A 19,237-nucleotide genomic window follows, 5' to 3' on the forward strand; every position below is an offset into this window, starting at 1 on the left:
ATTGTTGGAAGTAGGCTAATAGGTCGGTAATTATTTATATTAGCTGGGTCTCCTTTTTTGTATATCAGGATTATCCGCGATTTTGCCCATTTGGTAGGAATTTCTTGTTGTTCCAGTATTTTAGTGAAAAGAATAACGAGTGGACCTATCAGTAGATGTTTTCCAAGTAGTAAGGCTTCGTTCGGTATATTGTCAACACCCGGGCTTTTATCTTTTTTTAATTTTTTAATTTTTGACATTATTTCTTCTTCATTGAATGGTTGTATTGACAATGTTTTTTCATCTGTTTCTATACACTTTTTGTAGCTGTAGTTTGTGATAGATTTATCATCGTATAGGGTTGTGTAAAAGTCGGAGGCAATTTTTACAAGGTCCTTTCTAGTTTGCTGTTTCTTTGTTACTTTTTGCGTATTCAATGTCGGGATCCAATTTTTTTCTGAATTTAACTGTTTGTAGGCTTTCTTTTGGCTTCCCGAGGCTAGTAGGTGGTTTTCAATAATATCCAGTCTGTAATTATCATAATCTTTTTTAAGTAGTTTGTTTGTAGTTTTGTAGAGTGCTGAAAGTTCCTTTTTATCTTTCTTGTTTTTTGAAGGTTTGTGTTGGAGTTCTATGCGTTTTTTAATTAGGTTTTTAGTTTCTTCAGATATTATTTCTTTCTTTGTTTTAATTGACGTAATTGTTTTTAAACTTTCTAGTATGGATGACTCTATTTTTTGATAGTATGATTCAATGTTATCGTTAGCTTCCCAGTTGATTAATTTTATTTTATTTCTTAAGGCAGATAGGTATGTTTCTTGTGATTTCTCATTTGATAGTGTGATTGTTGGGGTTGTATCAAAATTAGCTCGGCTTTTCTTTTGTTTATCCAGAGATACTGTTCCTCTTAAGAGTCTGTGGTCGCTCGGAAACGAGAGTTTGTTAATGACTTCCATGTTGGTAAATAGTTTTGGATAGTTACTCAGAATATAATCTATTTGGTTTCTATTCTTTTTATCTGGCGTAATCCATGTCCATAAGTTTTTTGTATTTTTCTTGAATACTGAATTAATTATTGTAAACTTATTTTTTAGAGCGTATTGGACAAGTTTTTCGCCTCTCGAGTTTCTTTTACCGTAGCAGTATGGGCCTAGTATTGTACTCTCTTCCGGCTTTCTTTGACCTATCTTCGCGTTCAAGTCTCCCAATAGAATAACTTTACCGGTTGTGAAACTCCTGGCTTTTTCTATATCATCATAGAAGGCATCAATCTCTTCTTCGTTTGCATCAGAGGTGGGTGCATATATTTGTATAATAGAGATTTTCATTGCTGTAAAGCGTAGATTTAGCAAACAGACTCTTTCAGATATGCCTATGTAATTATCTATATTATTTTTGTATTTTTTCTTAATTAAGAAACCAACTCCATGGAGTCCTTTAGATTCTCCGGTGTAGCAAAATATATGGTCATCATCTTCAATAATGCTATTGCCATTTCTCCTTACTTCAGCAAGACCAATGATGTCATATTTTATTTTTTCTAGGGAGTATTTTAACAGTATCATTCTTTGTGGTGATAATAGGGATTTCACATTATATGTACAGATATAGAGTTTGTGACGTGTTGGAGGGTTATAGTCTAGATCTCTCGCGGTGACAAGCCGTGTTGGGAGATCGAGAGGGGGGGGCGTTAATAATAATTGCTATTCTGTATTTTGCTTCGAGCCGGATGGAGAAGGGATTTTATCTCCAACTGAAAGCGTAGGTTTTTTTAAAATATAGTTATTTAAATTATTAGTCTTGTTTATCTTTGTAGGCTGTTTTTGAGGCTGCTTTTGAGCACCACTCTAGCACATAGATAGATGAAATAGTTGCGTCCTTGTCAGTATAGTTTCGCAAGGAACTGCGAAATGGCCATTACACAGACGCATTGCGAAACAGTTGCGAAAACATTGCTGTTTACTACGCCTTTTTAGTACACCGACGCATTCGCGAGCGGCAGCGAAAAAACGAAAAATCTGTCAGTAGTATGGAAGGTTTTCGCATATGATATGTCTCATTCTAGCACATAGATAGATGAAATAGTTGCGTCCTTGTCAGTATTGTTTCGCAAGGAACTGCGAAATGGCCATTACACAGACGCTTAAGTTTCGCTAGTGAAGTTTCGCGTGAGTTTCGCATCGCATAGCGTCCGCTCGCATTCTGTCGGTGAGGACAGATTTTCGCGTCCATGGACAATGATATTATATAGAAGTGATATAGAAATAATATATACTAGCTTCCGCCCGCGACTCCGTTCGCGCGGATGTCGGTCTTCGCGTGGATGGTTTATTTATCCATTTTGAATACCTCTGACAATAACATCTTATAAATATCTATTGGACCCAATTCCCAAATACGGCTAGGCCTATAATAATACGCAACGTGTGTTCGCGGTTCTACGGAACAACGTCTATGGATAAAACTTTCACGTGATGCCTTCACATACAGACAGACAGACAGACAGACAGACAAAAATTTTTTTAATCACATATTTGGGTTTGGTATCGATCCAGTAACACCCCCTGCTATTTACTTTTTCAATATTTTCAATGTACAGAATTGACCCTTCTACAGATTTATTATATGTACAGATAATATATTTATATGTATATAGAAACAAGAGGTAGATACGCCACCAACGTACCAAAATGCCAATTGCCATGGCAACTATTTGTTTATTTATATACTATATTGTGAGTATTATAATAACGTATCTATACATAAAATATCATTGGCCATGGATGCCGAAAATACTGAATTATTTTTGCATTCTATTCGAGATTATCCCGTATTATACGCAATTGGACACGCAGATTATAAAAATACGTACAAAAAAGAGGTAGCATGGAGAAAACTTCAAGAAAAGACTCTGATAGATGGTAAAAAATTTATTGTTTATATTTCATACATTTTATGTTTTTAATTTTCTTTGAAATAATTTACAAATTGTGATCGAACATTAAGCGCTGCTAAGTCTGCCCTATGTCTATTGGCATGCATTGGTACGAATGCTCCTAAAGTGTCCGAAAATTATTTATTTTCGTATGTGCACCTTCTTGTATCTGCAATAAGTTATGCAAGTATACTGCAGCTTTAACAATTTTAATAGTATTATTCAAATCTGTTTCAAAGGGCCTCAAGAATATTCTAAATTTTTGTGCTAAAATGCCAAACGCACATTTTACTACTACTCGTGCCCTACTTAATGATTTATTAAATCTTTTTTTATCATTGTCATTCATTGCTGCGTCTCTTGTCTCATTAGAAAGGTTTCTAATTTAAATCTTCAATGAATACATGTGGTGTAGTCTGTTTGAAACCTGGCAAAGGTTTTGGAGCTGGCAAATTCAGATACCGTCCACTTTTTAAAAGCTGATAAAATGATGAGTTCTCAAATATTGTAGTATCGGAATCTTTACCATAATTATGATCCTACATCTATGTAAGTAAATTTGTAATGTGGATCAACTATTGCCAATAACACAGTAGAAAATCGTTTTTTATAGCAATAGAACAGTGAGCCGCTGTTAGGTGGACATTTAATAACAATATGCTTGCCGTCAATACTCCCGAAGCAATTAGGAAAACCCCATATTGTTTGAAATGCTTCAGTTATTTCCAATCATGTTTTAGTAGAAGGAACCGGGATGTACTCTGGCTGTAGTATTTTCCAAATTTGTTCGCATACTTGAGTTACTATCTTTGAAACGGTGCATTCACCCAAACGATAAGAAAAATATATTGTTGTGTATGTGTCACCAGTTGCTAAAAATGACATTGACTGAGATGACATTCTGAAATTACGTCTGCACCTGCAGTCGTCAAAAATGACAATGGCATATCAATGCGAAAAAGTTGCGAAACATTGCTGTGTACTAACGTTTCGCAGATATTTCGCTACGCTGTAGTTTCGCAGAGATTCGCTGCCGCACGCGAACGCGTCGGTGTACTAAAGGCGTAACGTTTCGCTGATATTTCGCTACGCTGTAGTTTCGCAGAGATTCGCTGCCGCACGCGAACGCGTCGGTGTACTAACGCCTTGATCATTTGAAAACGAAGTTGCATGGGTCACAAAATATGCAACTCAGATAATATAAAATTATTACTGACCGTGTAGAATGTTCGACATTTTTTCGGTAGGTAATTAGAGATTTTACTTCTTAGAAACAAACCGCAAAGCACACACATACAAACTCTATACTTTTTTTATTACAAAAAATAGACTAATCAGTAATTTCGCAAACGGGAATATCTATACTTAATACCTATTATAAAGCTGAAGAGTTTGATTGTTTGTTTGAACGCGCTAATCTCAGGAACTACTGGTCCGATTTGAAATTCTTTTTCGGTGTTAGATAGCCCATTTATCGAGCATAGGCTATACCTATATCATCACGCTAAGACCAACAGGAGCGGAGCACTGCAGGTAAAACCGCGGGGCACAGCTAGTAACTAATATAATAATATGTATCTGTCGCAGGCAAATTGTATTTATTCGTCGTTTACAAACGCTCGGCATTTTGTAATAAGTCGAGAATTCGTAATCAGAAAATTTTGGTGTGGATAAAGGGGTGGGTTAGGTAAGGTTCGTTGTATTTTCAACTACACAGAAATAGGAGCCCCGCGAAACGCTGCTCCGTAGGCTCACAACCGTATTTTTGTGCTTTTGGAAAAAATAAATCCTAAAATGAACTGAAAGCATGCTAAGTTTCATTTAAATCCATGCAGCAGTTTCGGTATCATACTCGGTAAATACACCAACAGGCCAATAAAATCTTTTCAAATGGAATTTTGGTCGAAATATCAATATAACTAATTATGTCCTCTAGACATTTTTGTAATTAACTTTAACTTTTAACTTTGTGTTCATAATTCGACTTGTTACATTTTCGTTAAAGATTTAAAATAGATTAGTTAGAATCGAGAGCAAAACAAGCGCACTGTTCAATTTTGTGCGCACTTTATATTACGCAAAAACTAAATTTATTAATACCATTTAATAAGGTTCATTTTAATATTCACAATTATTTATCACAGCAAAAATGAGTGCAGTTATACATTGCGTTCACCTTTCCGCTTAAAGTAAAAACGACTTTAAAAGCATAACTTTAAGATTTATATTTCAGTAAAGTATTTTCAATCACGTGACACGATGCGGGTGCGCAGGGCAACGCCGCACGTAAATTTGGAATCTATCTATCTATAGTGATCTAAACTATTATTATAATATATAAGAAGGACAACTTGAAAGTTTGTTTGAAAATTATTTATTTGAAATGGACAACCACAAAATATAGTTTTCGAAAATTGTGCCGAATCACTCACGTGCAAGGCTAAATAATTAAATATGTAACATAAAATTTACAGGATCTCGTAATACATAACTATACGTAAGTGCTGATTTACACAGGGTCAGTAGACGAGTAAGTCGCGGAGCCGAATTTCGGCGCCGCGACTGACTTTGACTGTTTACATAGACTTCAAGCCTCTGTACTGACTTCAAATCTGTTTACACAGGGTTTTTTTTCGGGTCAGCACTGATTTGCCTCGAATTTGTAGTCAGTTACTGACCCTGTGTAAATCAGCACTAACATAAAATTTACAGGATCGTATCGATTTCTAGCTTTAATACCGGGTGACTACAAAAAGCATGCAAAGAAAGATGTCAATCCTACACCCGATCCTTCATTCGTTGTATTTTTCGTGCATAGGAATACTTAATAGAACTAGGTAGTTACCTAAAAATGATAAATGCACTTGTATTCTTATGCGTGTGGCGTATGCACCATAATATTATGTCTATAGTGCACTGCAGTTTCCTAGACCCTTTTTTTATAGTGGAGAATGCATTTAGGCATACCCAGGGCACTCGGGGAAAGAGCCCTGGGTTATGTCGGACTCACCCTGCTGAGTGCAGGGACCTACCGACTAAACTCCACTGTGTTCCGCCGTGTCCCGTCAGCAGTTTCCTAGACCCTGACGAGTGACGAGATTTACTACCAACATTGAATTTTGAACCAAAAGTACATTTTTAATGATAGAACGAACCTATGTGAAGTTGGCAACTAACTGAATAAAAATGAGTGTTTCTCAATTCTATTCGATTGTACTAGGTTCGTACCAGAATGTACCGCTTTTTATTTCGTTTGTACCCTAAAGAGGTGGGGGGAAACCCAGGATCGTAGTTATATAGTTCGATGCCGACCTAGAAATACAGCATTTTTTTAAATGCTAACTCAAAGCATTTCGTTTGTACCGGATTGTACCGTTATCAGAACCGAAAAAAATATAGGTATCAAAAAACTAATATTCACGTTTATATAAATATACATGAAGATACTAAAGAAAATTCGACTAACTGAATAAAAATGAGTGTTTCTCAATTCTATTCGATTATACTAGGTTCGTACCAGAATGTACCGCTTTTAATTTCATTTGTACCGATTGATTGATTGAACGATTGATCGATTATTGATCGATCGATTGGTCGTTTATTGATCGATCGGTTGATCTATTGATTGATTGATTGATCGATTGATTCAATCTATTTATTGATTGATTGATAGAAAGATTAATTGATCGATACAATCGATTGATTGATCGATATTATAGATTGATTAATTGATCGATTCAATCGATTGATTGACTGATCGATTTATTGATCGATTGAATCGATCGATCAATAAATCGATCAATAATCGATCAATCGATCAATCAATCGATCGATCAATCAATCGACCAATCGAACGATCAATAATCGATCAATCAATCGATTGAATCGATCAATCAATCTATCAATCAAATGAATCGATCAATCAATCAATTCATAAATCAATCAATCCATCAATCAATCAATCGATTGAATCGATCAATCGATCAATAAATCGATCAATAAATCGATCAATCAATCAATCAATCGAATGAATCGATGGATCAATAATCGATCAATCGATCAACCAATCAATCGATTGAATCGATCAATCAATCGATTGAATCAATCAATCGATTGAATCGATCACTCAATCGATCAATCAATCAATCGATTGAATCGATCAATCAATCGATCAATAATCGATCGATCAATCAATCAATCGATCAATCAATCAATCAATCAATAAATAGATTGAATCAATCAATCGATCGATCAATAATCGATCAATCGATCGATCAATAATCGATCAATCAATCGATCAATCGATTGAATCGATCAATCGATTGAATCGATTATTGATCGATCGATTGATTGATTCAATCTATTTATTGATTGATTGATCGATTAATTGATTGATCGATTCATTTGATTGATTGATCGATCAATCAATCAATCGATTGAATCGATCAATCAATCAAAGGATCAATAAATCGATCAATCAATCAATCAGTCGATCAACCAATCAATCGATTCAATCGATCAATCAATCGATCAATAATCGATCAATCGATCGTTCAATCGATCAACCAATCAATCGATCAATCAATCAATCGAATGAATCGATCAATCAATCGATCGATCAATCGATTGAATCGATCAATCGATCAATCAATCAATCAATCGATTGAATCGATCAATCAATCGATCGATCAATCAATCGATTGAATCGATCAATCAATCGATCAATAATCGATCAATCAATCAATCGATTGAATCGATCAATCAATCGATCAATAATCGATCGATCAATCATTCAATCAATCAATCGATCAATCAATCAATAAATAGATTGAATCAATCAATCGATCGATCAATAAACGATCAATCGATCGATCAATAAACGATCAATCGATCGATCAATCGATTGAATCGATCAATCAATCGATCGATCAATCAATCGATCAATCAATCGATTAATCAATCAATCGATCGATCAATCAATCAATCGATTGAATCGATCAATCAATCGATCGATCAATCAATCGATCAATAATCGATCAATCAATCAATCGATTGAATCGATCAATCAATCGATCAATAATCGATCGATCAATCATTCAATCAATCAATCGATCAATCAATCAATAAATAGATTGAATCAATCAATCGATCGATCAATAAACGATCAATCGATCGATCAATAAACGATCAATCGATCGATCAATCGATTGAATCGATCAATCAATCGATCGATCAATCAATCGATCAATCAATCGATTAATCAATCAATCGATCGATCAATCCATCGATCAATCAATCAATCAATCGATCGATCATTCGATCGATCAATCAATCAAATGAATAGATCAATCAATCAATCGATTGAATCGATCAATCAATCAAAGGATCAATAAATCGATCAATCAATCAATCAGTCGATCAACCAATCAATCGACTGAATCGATCAATCAATCGATCGATCAATCGATTGAATCGATCAATCAATCAATCGATTGAATCGATCAATCAATCAATCAATAAATAGATTGAATCGATCAATCGATCGATCAATCGATCAACCAATCAATCGATCAATCAATCGATCAATCAATCAATCGATTGAATCGATCAATCAATCGATCGATCAATAATCGATCAATCGATCGATCAATCGATTGAATCGATCAATCAATCAAAGGATCAATAAATCGATCAATCAATCAATCAGTCGATCAACCAATCAATCGATTGAATCGATCAATCAATCGATCGATCAATCAATCGACCAATCGAACGATCAATAATCGATCAATCAATCTATCAATCAAATGAATCGATCAATCAATCAATCCATCAATCAATCAAGCCATCAATCAATCAATCGATTGAATCGATCAATCGATCAATAAATCGATCAATCAATCAATCGAATGTATCGATGGATCAATAATCGATCAATCGATCAACCAATCAATCGATTGAATCGATCAATCGATTGATTGATTGATCGATTTATTGATCGATTGATCGATTCAATCGATTGATTGATTGATTGATTGATGGATTGATTGATTGATCGATTCATTTGATTGATAGATTGATTGACCGATTCAATCGATTGATTGATCGATTATTGATCGTTCGATTGGTCGATTGATTGATCGATTGATTGATCGATTCAATCGATTGATTGGTTGATCGACTGATTGATTGATTGATCGATTTATTGATCCTTTGATTGATTGATCGATTCAATCGATTGATCGATTATTGATCGATCGATTGATCGTTTATTGATCGATCGATTGATTGATTCAATCTATTTATTGATTGATTGATCGATTGATTGATTGATCGATCGATTATTGATCGATTGATTGATCGATTCAATCGATTGATTGATTGATCGATTGAGTGATCGATTCAATCGATTGATTGATTCAATCGATTGATCGATCGATTGATTGATCGATTCAATCGATTGATTGGTTGATCGATTGATCGATTATTGATCCATCGATTCATTCGATTGATTGATTGATCGATTTATTGATCGATTGATCGATTCAATCGATTGATTGATTGATGGATTGATTGATTGATGAATTGATTGATTGATCGATTCATTTGATTGATAGATTGATTGATCGATTCAATCGATTGATTGATCGATTATTGATCGTTCTATTGGTCGATTGATTGATCGATCGATTGATTGATCGATTCAATCGATTGATTGGTTGATCGACTGATTGATTGATTGATCGATTTATTGATCGATTCAATCGATTGATCGATTGATTGATCGATCGATTGATTGATCGATTGATTGGTTGATCGATTGATCGATCGATTGATCGATTATTGATCGATCGATTAATCGATTCAATCTATTTATTGATTGATGGATTGATCGATTCAATCGATTGATTGATTGATCGATTCAATCGATTGATTGATTGATCGATTCAATCGATTGATTGATTGGTTGATCGATTGATTGATTGATCGATCGATTATTGATCGATTCAATCGATTGATCGATCGATTGATTGATCGATTCAGTCGATTGATTGGTTGATCGACTGATATATTGATTGATCGATTTATTGATCCTTTGATTGATTGATCGATTCTATCGATTGATTGATTGATCTATTCATTTGATTGATCGATCGAATGATCGATCGATTGATTGATTGATTGATCGATGGATTGATCGATCGATTGATTGATTCATCGATTGATTGATCGATTGATTGGTTGATCGATTCAATCGATTGATCGATTATTGATCGATCGATTGATCGTTTATTGTTCGATCGATCGTTTATTGATCGATTGAATCAATCAATCGATTGAATCGATCACTCAATCGATCAATCAATCAATCGATCAACCAATCAATCAATCAATCAATCGATTGAATCGATCAATCAATCAATCGATTGAATAGATCAATCAATCAATCAATAAATAGATTGAATCGATCAATCAATCGATCAATAATCGATCAATCAATCGATCAATCAATCAATCGATCAATCAATCGATCGATCAATCAATCGATCAATAATCGATCAATCAATCAATCAATCGATCGATCTTTCGATCTATCAATCAATCAATCAAATGAATCGATCAATCAATCAATCGATTGAATCGATCAATCAATCAATCAATAAATAGATTGAATTGATTAATCGATCTATCAATAATCGATCAATCGATCAATCAATCAATCAATCAATCGATTGAATCGATCAATCAATCGATCGATCGATCAATCGATCAATAATCGATCAATCAATCAATCGATTGAATCGATCAATCAATCGACCGATCAATCAATCAATCGATTGAATCGATCAATCGACCGATCAATCAATCAATCGATTGAATCGATCAATCAATCGATCAATAATCGATCAATCAATCAATCTATCGATCAATAATCGATCAATCAATCGATCAATCAAACGATTAATCAATCAATCGATCGATCAATCAATCGATCAATAATCGATCAATCAATCAATCAATCGATCGATCATTCGATCGATCAATCAATCAATCAAATGAATCGATCAATCGATTGAATCGATCAATCAATCAATCAATAAATAGATTGAATCGATTAATCGATCGATCAATAATCGATCAATCGATCGATCAATCGATCAATCAATCGATCAATAATCGATCAATCAATCAATCGATCGATCATTCGATCGATCAATCAATCAATCAAATGAATCGATCGATTGATTGATCGATTGATTGATCGATCGATTGATTGATCGATTCAATCGATTGATTGATTGATTGATCGATTGATCGATTCAGTCGATTGATCGATTATTGATCGATCGATTCAATCGATTAATCGATCGATTGATTGATCGATTCAATCGATTGATCGTTTATTGATCGATCGATTGATCAATTCAATCTATTTATTTATTGATTGATCGATTGATTGATTGATCGATTGATTGATCGATTCAGTCGATTGATCATTGATCGATTCAATAGATTGATGGATTCAATCGATTGATCGATCGATTGATTGATTGATCGATTCAGTCGATTGATTGGTTGATCGACTGATTGATTGATTGATCGATTTATTGATCCTTTGATTGATTGATCGATTCAATCGATTGATTGATTGATTGATTGATCGATTATTGATCGATTGATTGATTGATCGATTGATTGATTAATCGATTGATTGATCGATTGATTGATCGATCGATTGATCGATTATTGATCGATCGATTGATCGTTTATTGATCGATCGATTCAATCGATTGATGTCTCTGATGTACCTATCTGCTGTCATGGTCCCTCCTGTGACTATCAATAACTCCGTGCGAGCTCTCAAACATATCCCTCCCCAAACCATTATCGAGCCGCCACCATAAGCCACTGTGTGTTCAAAATTAGACTATATTTGGCGTTCTCCTCTGTGTCTCCATATTCGCTGTCTCCCATTGATCTGTTTTAAAAGAACTCTGCACTCATCAGTAAAGAGAACCTGCTGCCATTCGTTCAAATCCCAGACGATGTTCTCGCGTATCGGTTTCTGTTCCGCTAATTGTGCCGGTGTGTGTATTTATATCCAAATCGGGTCTCTGTGTTTGTGGTAACTTCGCTGTTTCCGATTTCCGAGCTTGGAATCGTGACAATGTATGTGATGTTTTCTAATTATTATTTATTCATTCATTTAAATATATGATATTTAAACCCAATGATTCGGATGGGTCACACAAGACAAATCTCTCATTATCAGTTAGTTTTTATGTAGGAATGAGGTGAATGTTTGCACATCGTGTTTCTAAAGATTCCGGTTAAAACATGTAAAAGTAATGTCACCACTGTAATCTTGGGACTTCAAGGAAAAAATTAACACACATTTCATTAATATACGCTAAGAAATTGAGGTGGGCCTATTCTACAAACAAAAAAAATCGTCTCCTTTAATAAATTCAATTTTATTAATTATATAACGTAATGGCACCGAATACCGACCACTGATTGATACGGCTAAATGAATCCTTTAAAAGATAAATTAAATACTCTAGAGGTCATAAGAAAAAATGATATTATGAAAGATTACGAACTTATATTTTAAAATATGCACATAATTGTATTTCATAATGGCTTTTTATTACCTAAATTTGGATTTTAACTGTCACGACTGGAAATTAATTACAAGCACCATTTTCCGACCGACTGAGTACAAATACACGTGTTTCCGACCACTGAGTAGCTAGATTCCGACCAGTCAAATATTTTCTACTAAAATCAACTTTATGATAATAGAAATACAATGGAAATTCGTAAAAACCCGTTTCGTCTTTTCACTGCTTTTCACGCGTGGACCGATTTCGATAATTCTTTTTTTATTATATTACTTGAAGTACGAGGATGGTTCTTATGGAGAGATATTTTAAATAAGTACCACGGATGAAGCCGGGGCGGACCGCTAGTTTTAAATAATATTTGAGCATTTATTATAATAACAAAAACTAACTCTATGTTAGACTGTAGTAGTTTAAAATTACATTTACTCAAACTCATAAAATGCCTCACTGGTCATCCACATTAAATTAGAATGTCCCATTGACTACTTTGCCCAATTCTAAAATCCATTTCACCAAAAGTATTATTTCAGCTAATGAGAATACTTCAGCCTCTTTTTTATCACTCATGATGATGACCTGAAATAAACGCATGCAATTTCACTCAAGCTCAGCGCAAGCAAAAGCAACCCAGTTGGACGGAAACAGGAAAATATATGGCACCTAGATTCCGACCAAACCTAAATTTGCGTAATAAAGCCTCTAAACCGAAATTGATATTCATTTTTAGTTCATTTCTATTTCATATGTACACTTATAAAGATCTCACAATTTCGTAGTTATGCAATAATGTGTCATAAACGTAAAATATAGGGTTTTTAAACTAGACCGGTCTTTGTAAATGAATAACAAAAAAATCAAAAAAGAGTGTCAGTTAAAACGTATATTACAAATAATCCATTAAAGTTAGCATTGGTCGCATACAGGTGTAGTATGTAAGCATAGCGTTTAGAATAAATAACTTAATACGAAACCTCCACAAAACAACATGCATAATAGATAATTACCTTCTTTTACAAAGTGCGAAATTCCGTTTACCGACCGATTCGGTCGGATTTCGGAATGTTGTTATTTTGAAAAGCTCCTCATTCCGTCCATAATTATTTGTCCAAAAAACCTATAAAAACACGCTATCTTTGCATGTATATTTTAAAATTAATAATTTAAAACACCAATAAAACGTTCAAAGTAAATTAACCACAAACTTACCAGAGTATTTAGCGTAAAAATCCAAATGTTCATTTTCACCGTTTTATGTTTTTTTCGCATTCAATTCAATACAAACTACACCCTCGCCTAGCTTTTCTTGGATTGACGAGATGTCGGTTAAAATTTGAAACCCAATTTTGGACAGATGACGTACGATAAGTGATTGGATCGAAAGCCTTCAGTTTCACGAGTGTCGCGCGTATTTTAAACGTTTTATCAAATAAAAATCAAAATGGTCGGATAGAGGAGGCTAGTCGGAAACCGGTGCCGTTACGTAACTAATAATATATTATATATAACTAGCTGTCCCGGCGAACTTTGTATCGCCCTGTCAATGAATGTTGTGTTACCTTTTAGCTGAACTAATTAAGGCTTTGATGAACGTAATACAATGATACAAAATAAATATTTATATGGGTTGATAGGTAATAGTATTTTATTTTATTACTTCAAACACGTCTCAGAGAAAAATGATTGAATTTTAATAAGTTGTGCAGCATGGATTAACTCTTTTCATTCTTTAACTGTTGTCGACCACACCATCGTTTCGTTTCACTTTAGTTGTCATAATTCTACCATTATCATTGGGCGATCGACCCTGATACAGTGGGTAACCATCGTTGGCTGTGATGGTCTCTGCCATCAATTTTCGTGGATACCTTTTGGTACACTCGCTGTCAACCATGCAGGGTGTTTGGTGGTTGATTGTTTCACACGGTCCATGATAACAACGTCATGTCGGTCTGGATCGGTTTCAGGATTATCAATCCCCGCACACACATATATTTTATCTGCCCGAATCCTTTCGACTAATCAAATTATGTGCATGCTGCAAGCCAGATTGTTGTCATTCGATTGAATACATCCAGCATTGAATAATCCCAAAGATGTGTTTCATTAATGTCATTGCATCTTGCGCATATTCACTTGGGCTGCCTGTGTATGTCGCCGGTAAAATAATCAATAGACCAACATTTTCTGCATCTTCTTCTGTGCTAATTGCATCGCATAAATGGTTGCAATCTTCAAAACGCAATTTAGCTTGTTTATATTGTTGACGCAGTCGACGAAATCGCATCAAAATATAATTGTCAGAATTTTTACATTTTTATAGAATTTTTTCAATAATTAATCGAACCAACCTTCTTGGTTAGTTTCCCCACCAAAAATACTTTATAAATTTCTAAAAACACGCGTAAGCACAAACATTTGAGGAATTTTTATGTGTGTGCTTTTATTGCACTTTTTAAAATTTAATAATTGATTTTAAAATAAATACAAACAATATTAATTCACCCTTTTCACTTTTTAATTATTTTACACATAATACATTTTTGAACGCATGAATGTCAAACATTATTTTCCGTATTTGACAGGATTGACAGGATTGACATGTACGAAAATCAAAATTTTCGGAAAATATTTATTCGTCTAGTTTTTGTTGTTTTTATGATTTATTCTTCTATTCTGGGCGGTGACAAATCCAACAAATCCAAAACCATGAAAATTGGTTCAGCAGATCTCGAGTTATAAGTGTTGGAACATACAGACTTTCTTTTATATATATAGATTTGTATAAATATAGAGCATACCTACTGTATATATAAAAATGAAACTGTTTCGCGTTGTCACGGCATCACGTGTGAACGGCTGAACCGATTTCGATAATTCTTTTTTTATTATATTCCTTGAAGTACGAGGATGGTTCTTATGTAGAGAAAACGTAAATATGTACCACAGACGAAGACGGGGCAGACTGCTAGTCTATAATATAAAAATGAATCCCAAAATGTGTATGTAAGCGCATAACTTTAGAACAGCTGAACCGATTTCTTTAATTCTTTTTTTATTATATTCCTTGAAGTACGAGAATGGTTCTTACGTAGAGAATACGTGAATATGTACCACGGGCGAAGCCGGGGCGGACCGCTAGTTATTATATAAAAATAAAAAAATAGATCAGTGAAAGAGACATGAAATGCATCTGCCCCATACCCCAGTATGGGGACAAGAATAAGACAAAACATATTTAAGTTTTGTACAACCTCATGTACACCCCACTAAGGGCCATGGGCCAATATCCCTCATATTTACACCCTATGTATAGCCCCATACCACAGTATGGGGACAAAATTAAGACAAAACTTCTTTAAGATTAGTTTATTAGCTCAATGTCCCCACTAAGGGCTATGGGCCAATATCCCTACATTGTTGAATTGTAAAAAAAAAACCTGAATATTTACATAAAAATATAATTTCAACGCAAATAACTTAACATAATGTTTTAATTATGAGCAACAGGAAGTTAATTATTAATTTATATAATAATTAAATAGTTATTTAATTTAGAAAACTTAACATTAGCATAAGTATAACAATGTGGAAGGAATTTTTTTATACAGTTACAATTCAAACCGTTATTGAAATGATTTTAATGTATACTAGCTGTTCCCCGCGGTTTCACTCGCATCACTCCGCTACTGTTGATCTTAACGTGATGATATATAACCTATAGCCCTCCTCGATAAATGAGCTATCTAACACCGAAAGAATTTTTCAAATCGGCCCACTAGTTCCTGAGATTAGCGCGTTCAAACAAACAAACTCTTCAGCTTTATAATATTAGTATAGATTTTTTTCAAGTATTCATATAGGATAACAGTTTTCTTCTTGCCTAATTATATTTTGAGTTATTACTTATCTGTGCCTTTTAAATGTTCTTATAATAATAAAGTATATTCAGACAAAGTTATGGTAACAGAGAACAAATTGATCCCGGAAAGCTAAATCAAAAATCTAGGTCAAAACAGTCTACAGAATCTAGGATTTTCATTTGAGACCTATTGGAAATTCAAAAACATAAAAACATATGGAAATTTCCAAAAACTCCTTGTCTAATTGACACAGTAATTAGGATCAAGTACAAGTTGAGATTTAAAAAAGCCAAAGTGTATAAAAATGTTTTTACTATTATTTCTTTATAGACTATAAAAATACAGGTTTTACTGAAGAACTGTGAAGTTTCAGCTGAAATTATAATCAAATTAAAATTAGGAGAAACTTAAAAATTCCTTGTTTAGTAGTATGTTCCTATCTGGGCTATCCGTTCCTATCCAACTTAGATAAAGTTGGAACATTTAAAATTATTCCAGTAATTCTAGATAATGTTATAAACAACTTAATTCAAACTACCTACATTTAAATATTCACAGGAAGTAAGAGGAGATAATTATTGTATGGAAGGAAGTGAAAATTGTTCCTTTACAGTGCAAAAACCTAACAAAACCAGTTAAAGAAAATATCTTAATAGATAGTAATAAAATTTGTTATTTTTAACAGAAACTAGATTTTTCTAGCAACAACCAACTCCAAATATGCAATATGGAATAAAATATGTTAAGTTATTTTCATAAAACAAGATTTTTCCGATTTACAATAGAGATTAATTTTGAATACCCATACATGTTCATATAATTTACATATTTTGGCAAAACTTTGTGTGACTAACACTTAGTAATTACCTAAATTTCCATATTAAATTTGATAAACGATTACCTAAGGATGTTAATAAAATTTTAAATTTAATATGTGCTGCATTTTATATAGTATATATATAAACAGTATGTACCTATGTAAAATTGCGTTAATTTATATATATTTATTATCGAGACGAGTACATATAGGTACTTATATTTTATATTTTTGGTAATTCATCATACTCATGCCACAATCATAATAAACACAGATAAATGAAAAATAAAACGTAAATAATGGAATTTTTTTGTGTCACATTGTTTGCTACTGTTATTTGTTAATGATTAAAAATATTAACAAGAGTCGAAGTTATAATTTGATAACAAAATGAAACAGTTGAAAATCAACAACTGTTCCGGGACTTTGACCCTGTTTGGTCCAGTTTATATTTAATTTTCTAATCAATACACCAGTAGTGGCCAAGTATAAATTTACTTACAAGTAACGTAAGTATGTGAGGCGAATCACGATGCATCCAAGATTCAAACAGGGTATCGGCATCCGTACGCACTAAACACAACACTTTCACGATTGGAATGTTTAATACAAAATAGTAAAAACAATTTTCACCACACACACACCATAAAATCACTGTCACATAATTCCTCCTCTTGCTAACCCATATTCCAACAAGATATTTATCACTGTAATGAATCGAATTACTACCAATTTACGAGAACGCATTCGACGTCTGTACCCGTTGAGAAAACACTTAAATAATTTTTGAAAGCGGCTAGACACACAAACGTAGACCTTTCGAAAAAGTACAATAAACTGTGGTGCGCTAAATAGGAAAATCGATAAGGCCGTTGTATCACCGCCGGATCGAAACTAGAATAATAATTTATCAAAAAATGTAATAAAAACGACATTATTCTTGTGATGGTTCGGAACTGTCAGAATTTTCTATGATACTACGGCCGATTTCAAATGTCAAATGTAACTTATGTTAGGCGGTTCCGGTCTAGTGTTTTTAAATTGGCCGGATTATCTTCAGCCGGCGAACTAAAAACGACCTTATCGACTCGGCTTACGACTTTCATATTTGGCGCAACTTGCGAAAAAAATGCTAAACAGATACGAATTTGTTTGTTAAACTTACGAATGGCAAAATAATCAGTGAATTGGAAAATTCCAAATAATAAATGGTGCTGGCGCGCGGTAACTGTAGACAGAAACGCGACACACTGTTTTCGAATTTTGCCTCGACGTAATTTTTGGCGTATTTTGAGTTGGAGTACGGGAAAACTCGAAAGCGGTCGGATGCGAGAATGGGATAGAAGTATAATCGATGTGAAGGAAACTAGATCTTATGACCTTTCCGTCTTCGTACTTTACCGTTTCACTTTCCTATCAAGAAATAAGCCGAAGCCATATATTTTGAGTTTTTTCTATACATATAGCTGTGATAGGAGAACGGCTGTTTTTCTATGTAATTCTATGTTCGTGTGCGTGACTTCCCGTATGTGTAGTTCGTGTCTAACATTGGTTGTGTGTGCGTTTTTATTACATAAAAATTGTATAGTCACCGACTTGGAATCAATAATCTAAAAATTCATTTAATATTTTGTTCGAGTCATGCCCGCGTTTACTTTTTAATGCCCTTAGAAGTACAGTTATAATTTTCATGTTAAGATTTAGAAAATAGAAACTGGCCATTACTAAATGGAATTCGTTTTGCTTTTTATACGTTTTTGTAATTGTAAAATGCTTTACGCGTTCGATTAGGGTTTTAAACACATGGCGTTTTAATTACTTAATGCGTGTTCTTAATTGCGATGAATTGTTTTTGAGTTATTCTTTTATGAGTTTATCGAATGTTGTATTACTTTTAATTTAAAGTGTTCATATTAGTTAATGTAAAATAAATTATTAATATTACGTTTTATATTATTTATTACCGTTGTTATTCTTTCGATAGATTGATGTTGGAATGTTATTTGAATAAGTATTA

The 19,237-nt window shown here is 33.7% G+C and overlaps 1 protein-coding gene across 4 annotated transcripts in view; it reads right to left on the minus strand.

The window, feature by feature from the left end:
* Window positions 1–18,461, minus strand: part of LOC123702498 — a 95,134-nt gene extending 76,673 nt beyond the window's left edge. For 2 of the 4 annotated variants that reach the window (XM_045650276.1, XM_045650274.1), the window contains exon 1: window positions 17,723–18,246. The gene's annotated coding sequence lies outside the window, so the exon portion shown is untranslated. Of the gene's footprint in view, window positions 1–17,722; window positions 18,247–18,385 lie in introns of those variants that run through there. The other 2 variants (XM_045650275.1, XM_045650277.1) reach the window with 2 other exon arrangements.
* Between the last annotated feature and the right edge of the window lie 776 nt (window positions 18,462–19,237).

The sequence above is a fragment of the Colias croceus genome, chromosome 23 (genome assembly GCF_905220415.1).
Source record: "Colias croceus chromosome 23, ilColCroc2.1".
NCBI classification, from domain to species: Eukaryota; Metazoa; Arthropoda; class Insecta; order Lepidoptera; family Pieridae; genus Colias; species Colias croceus.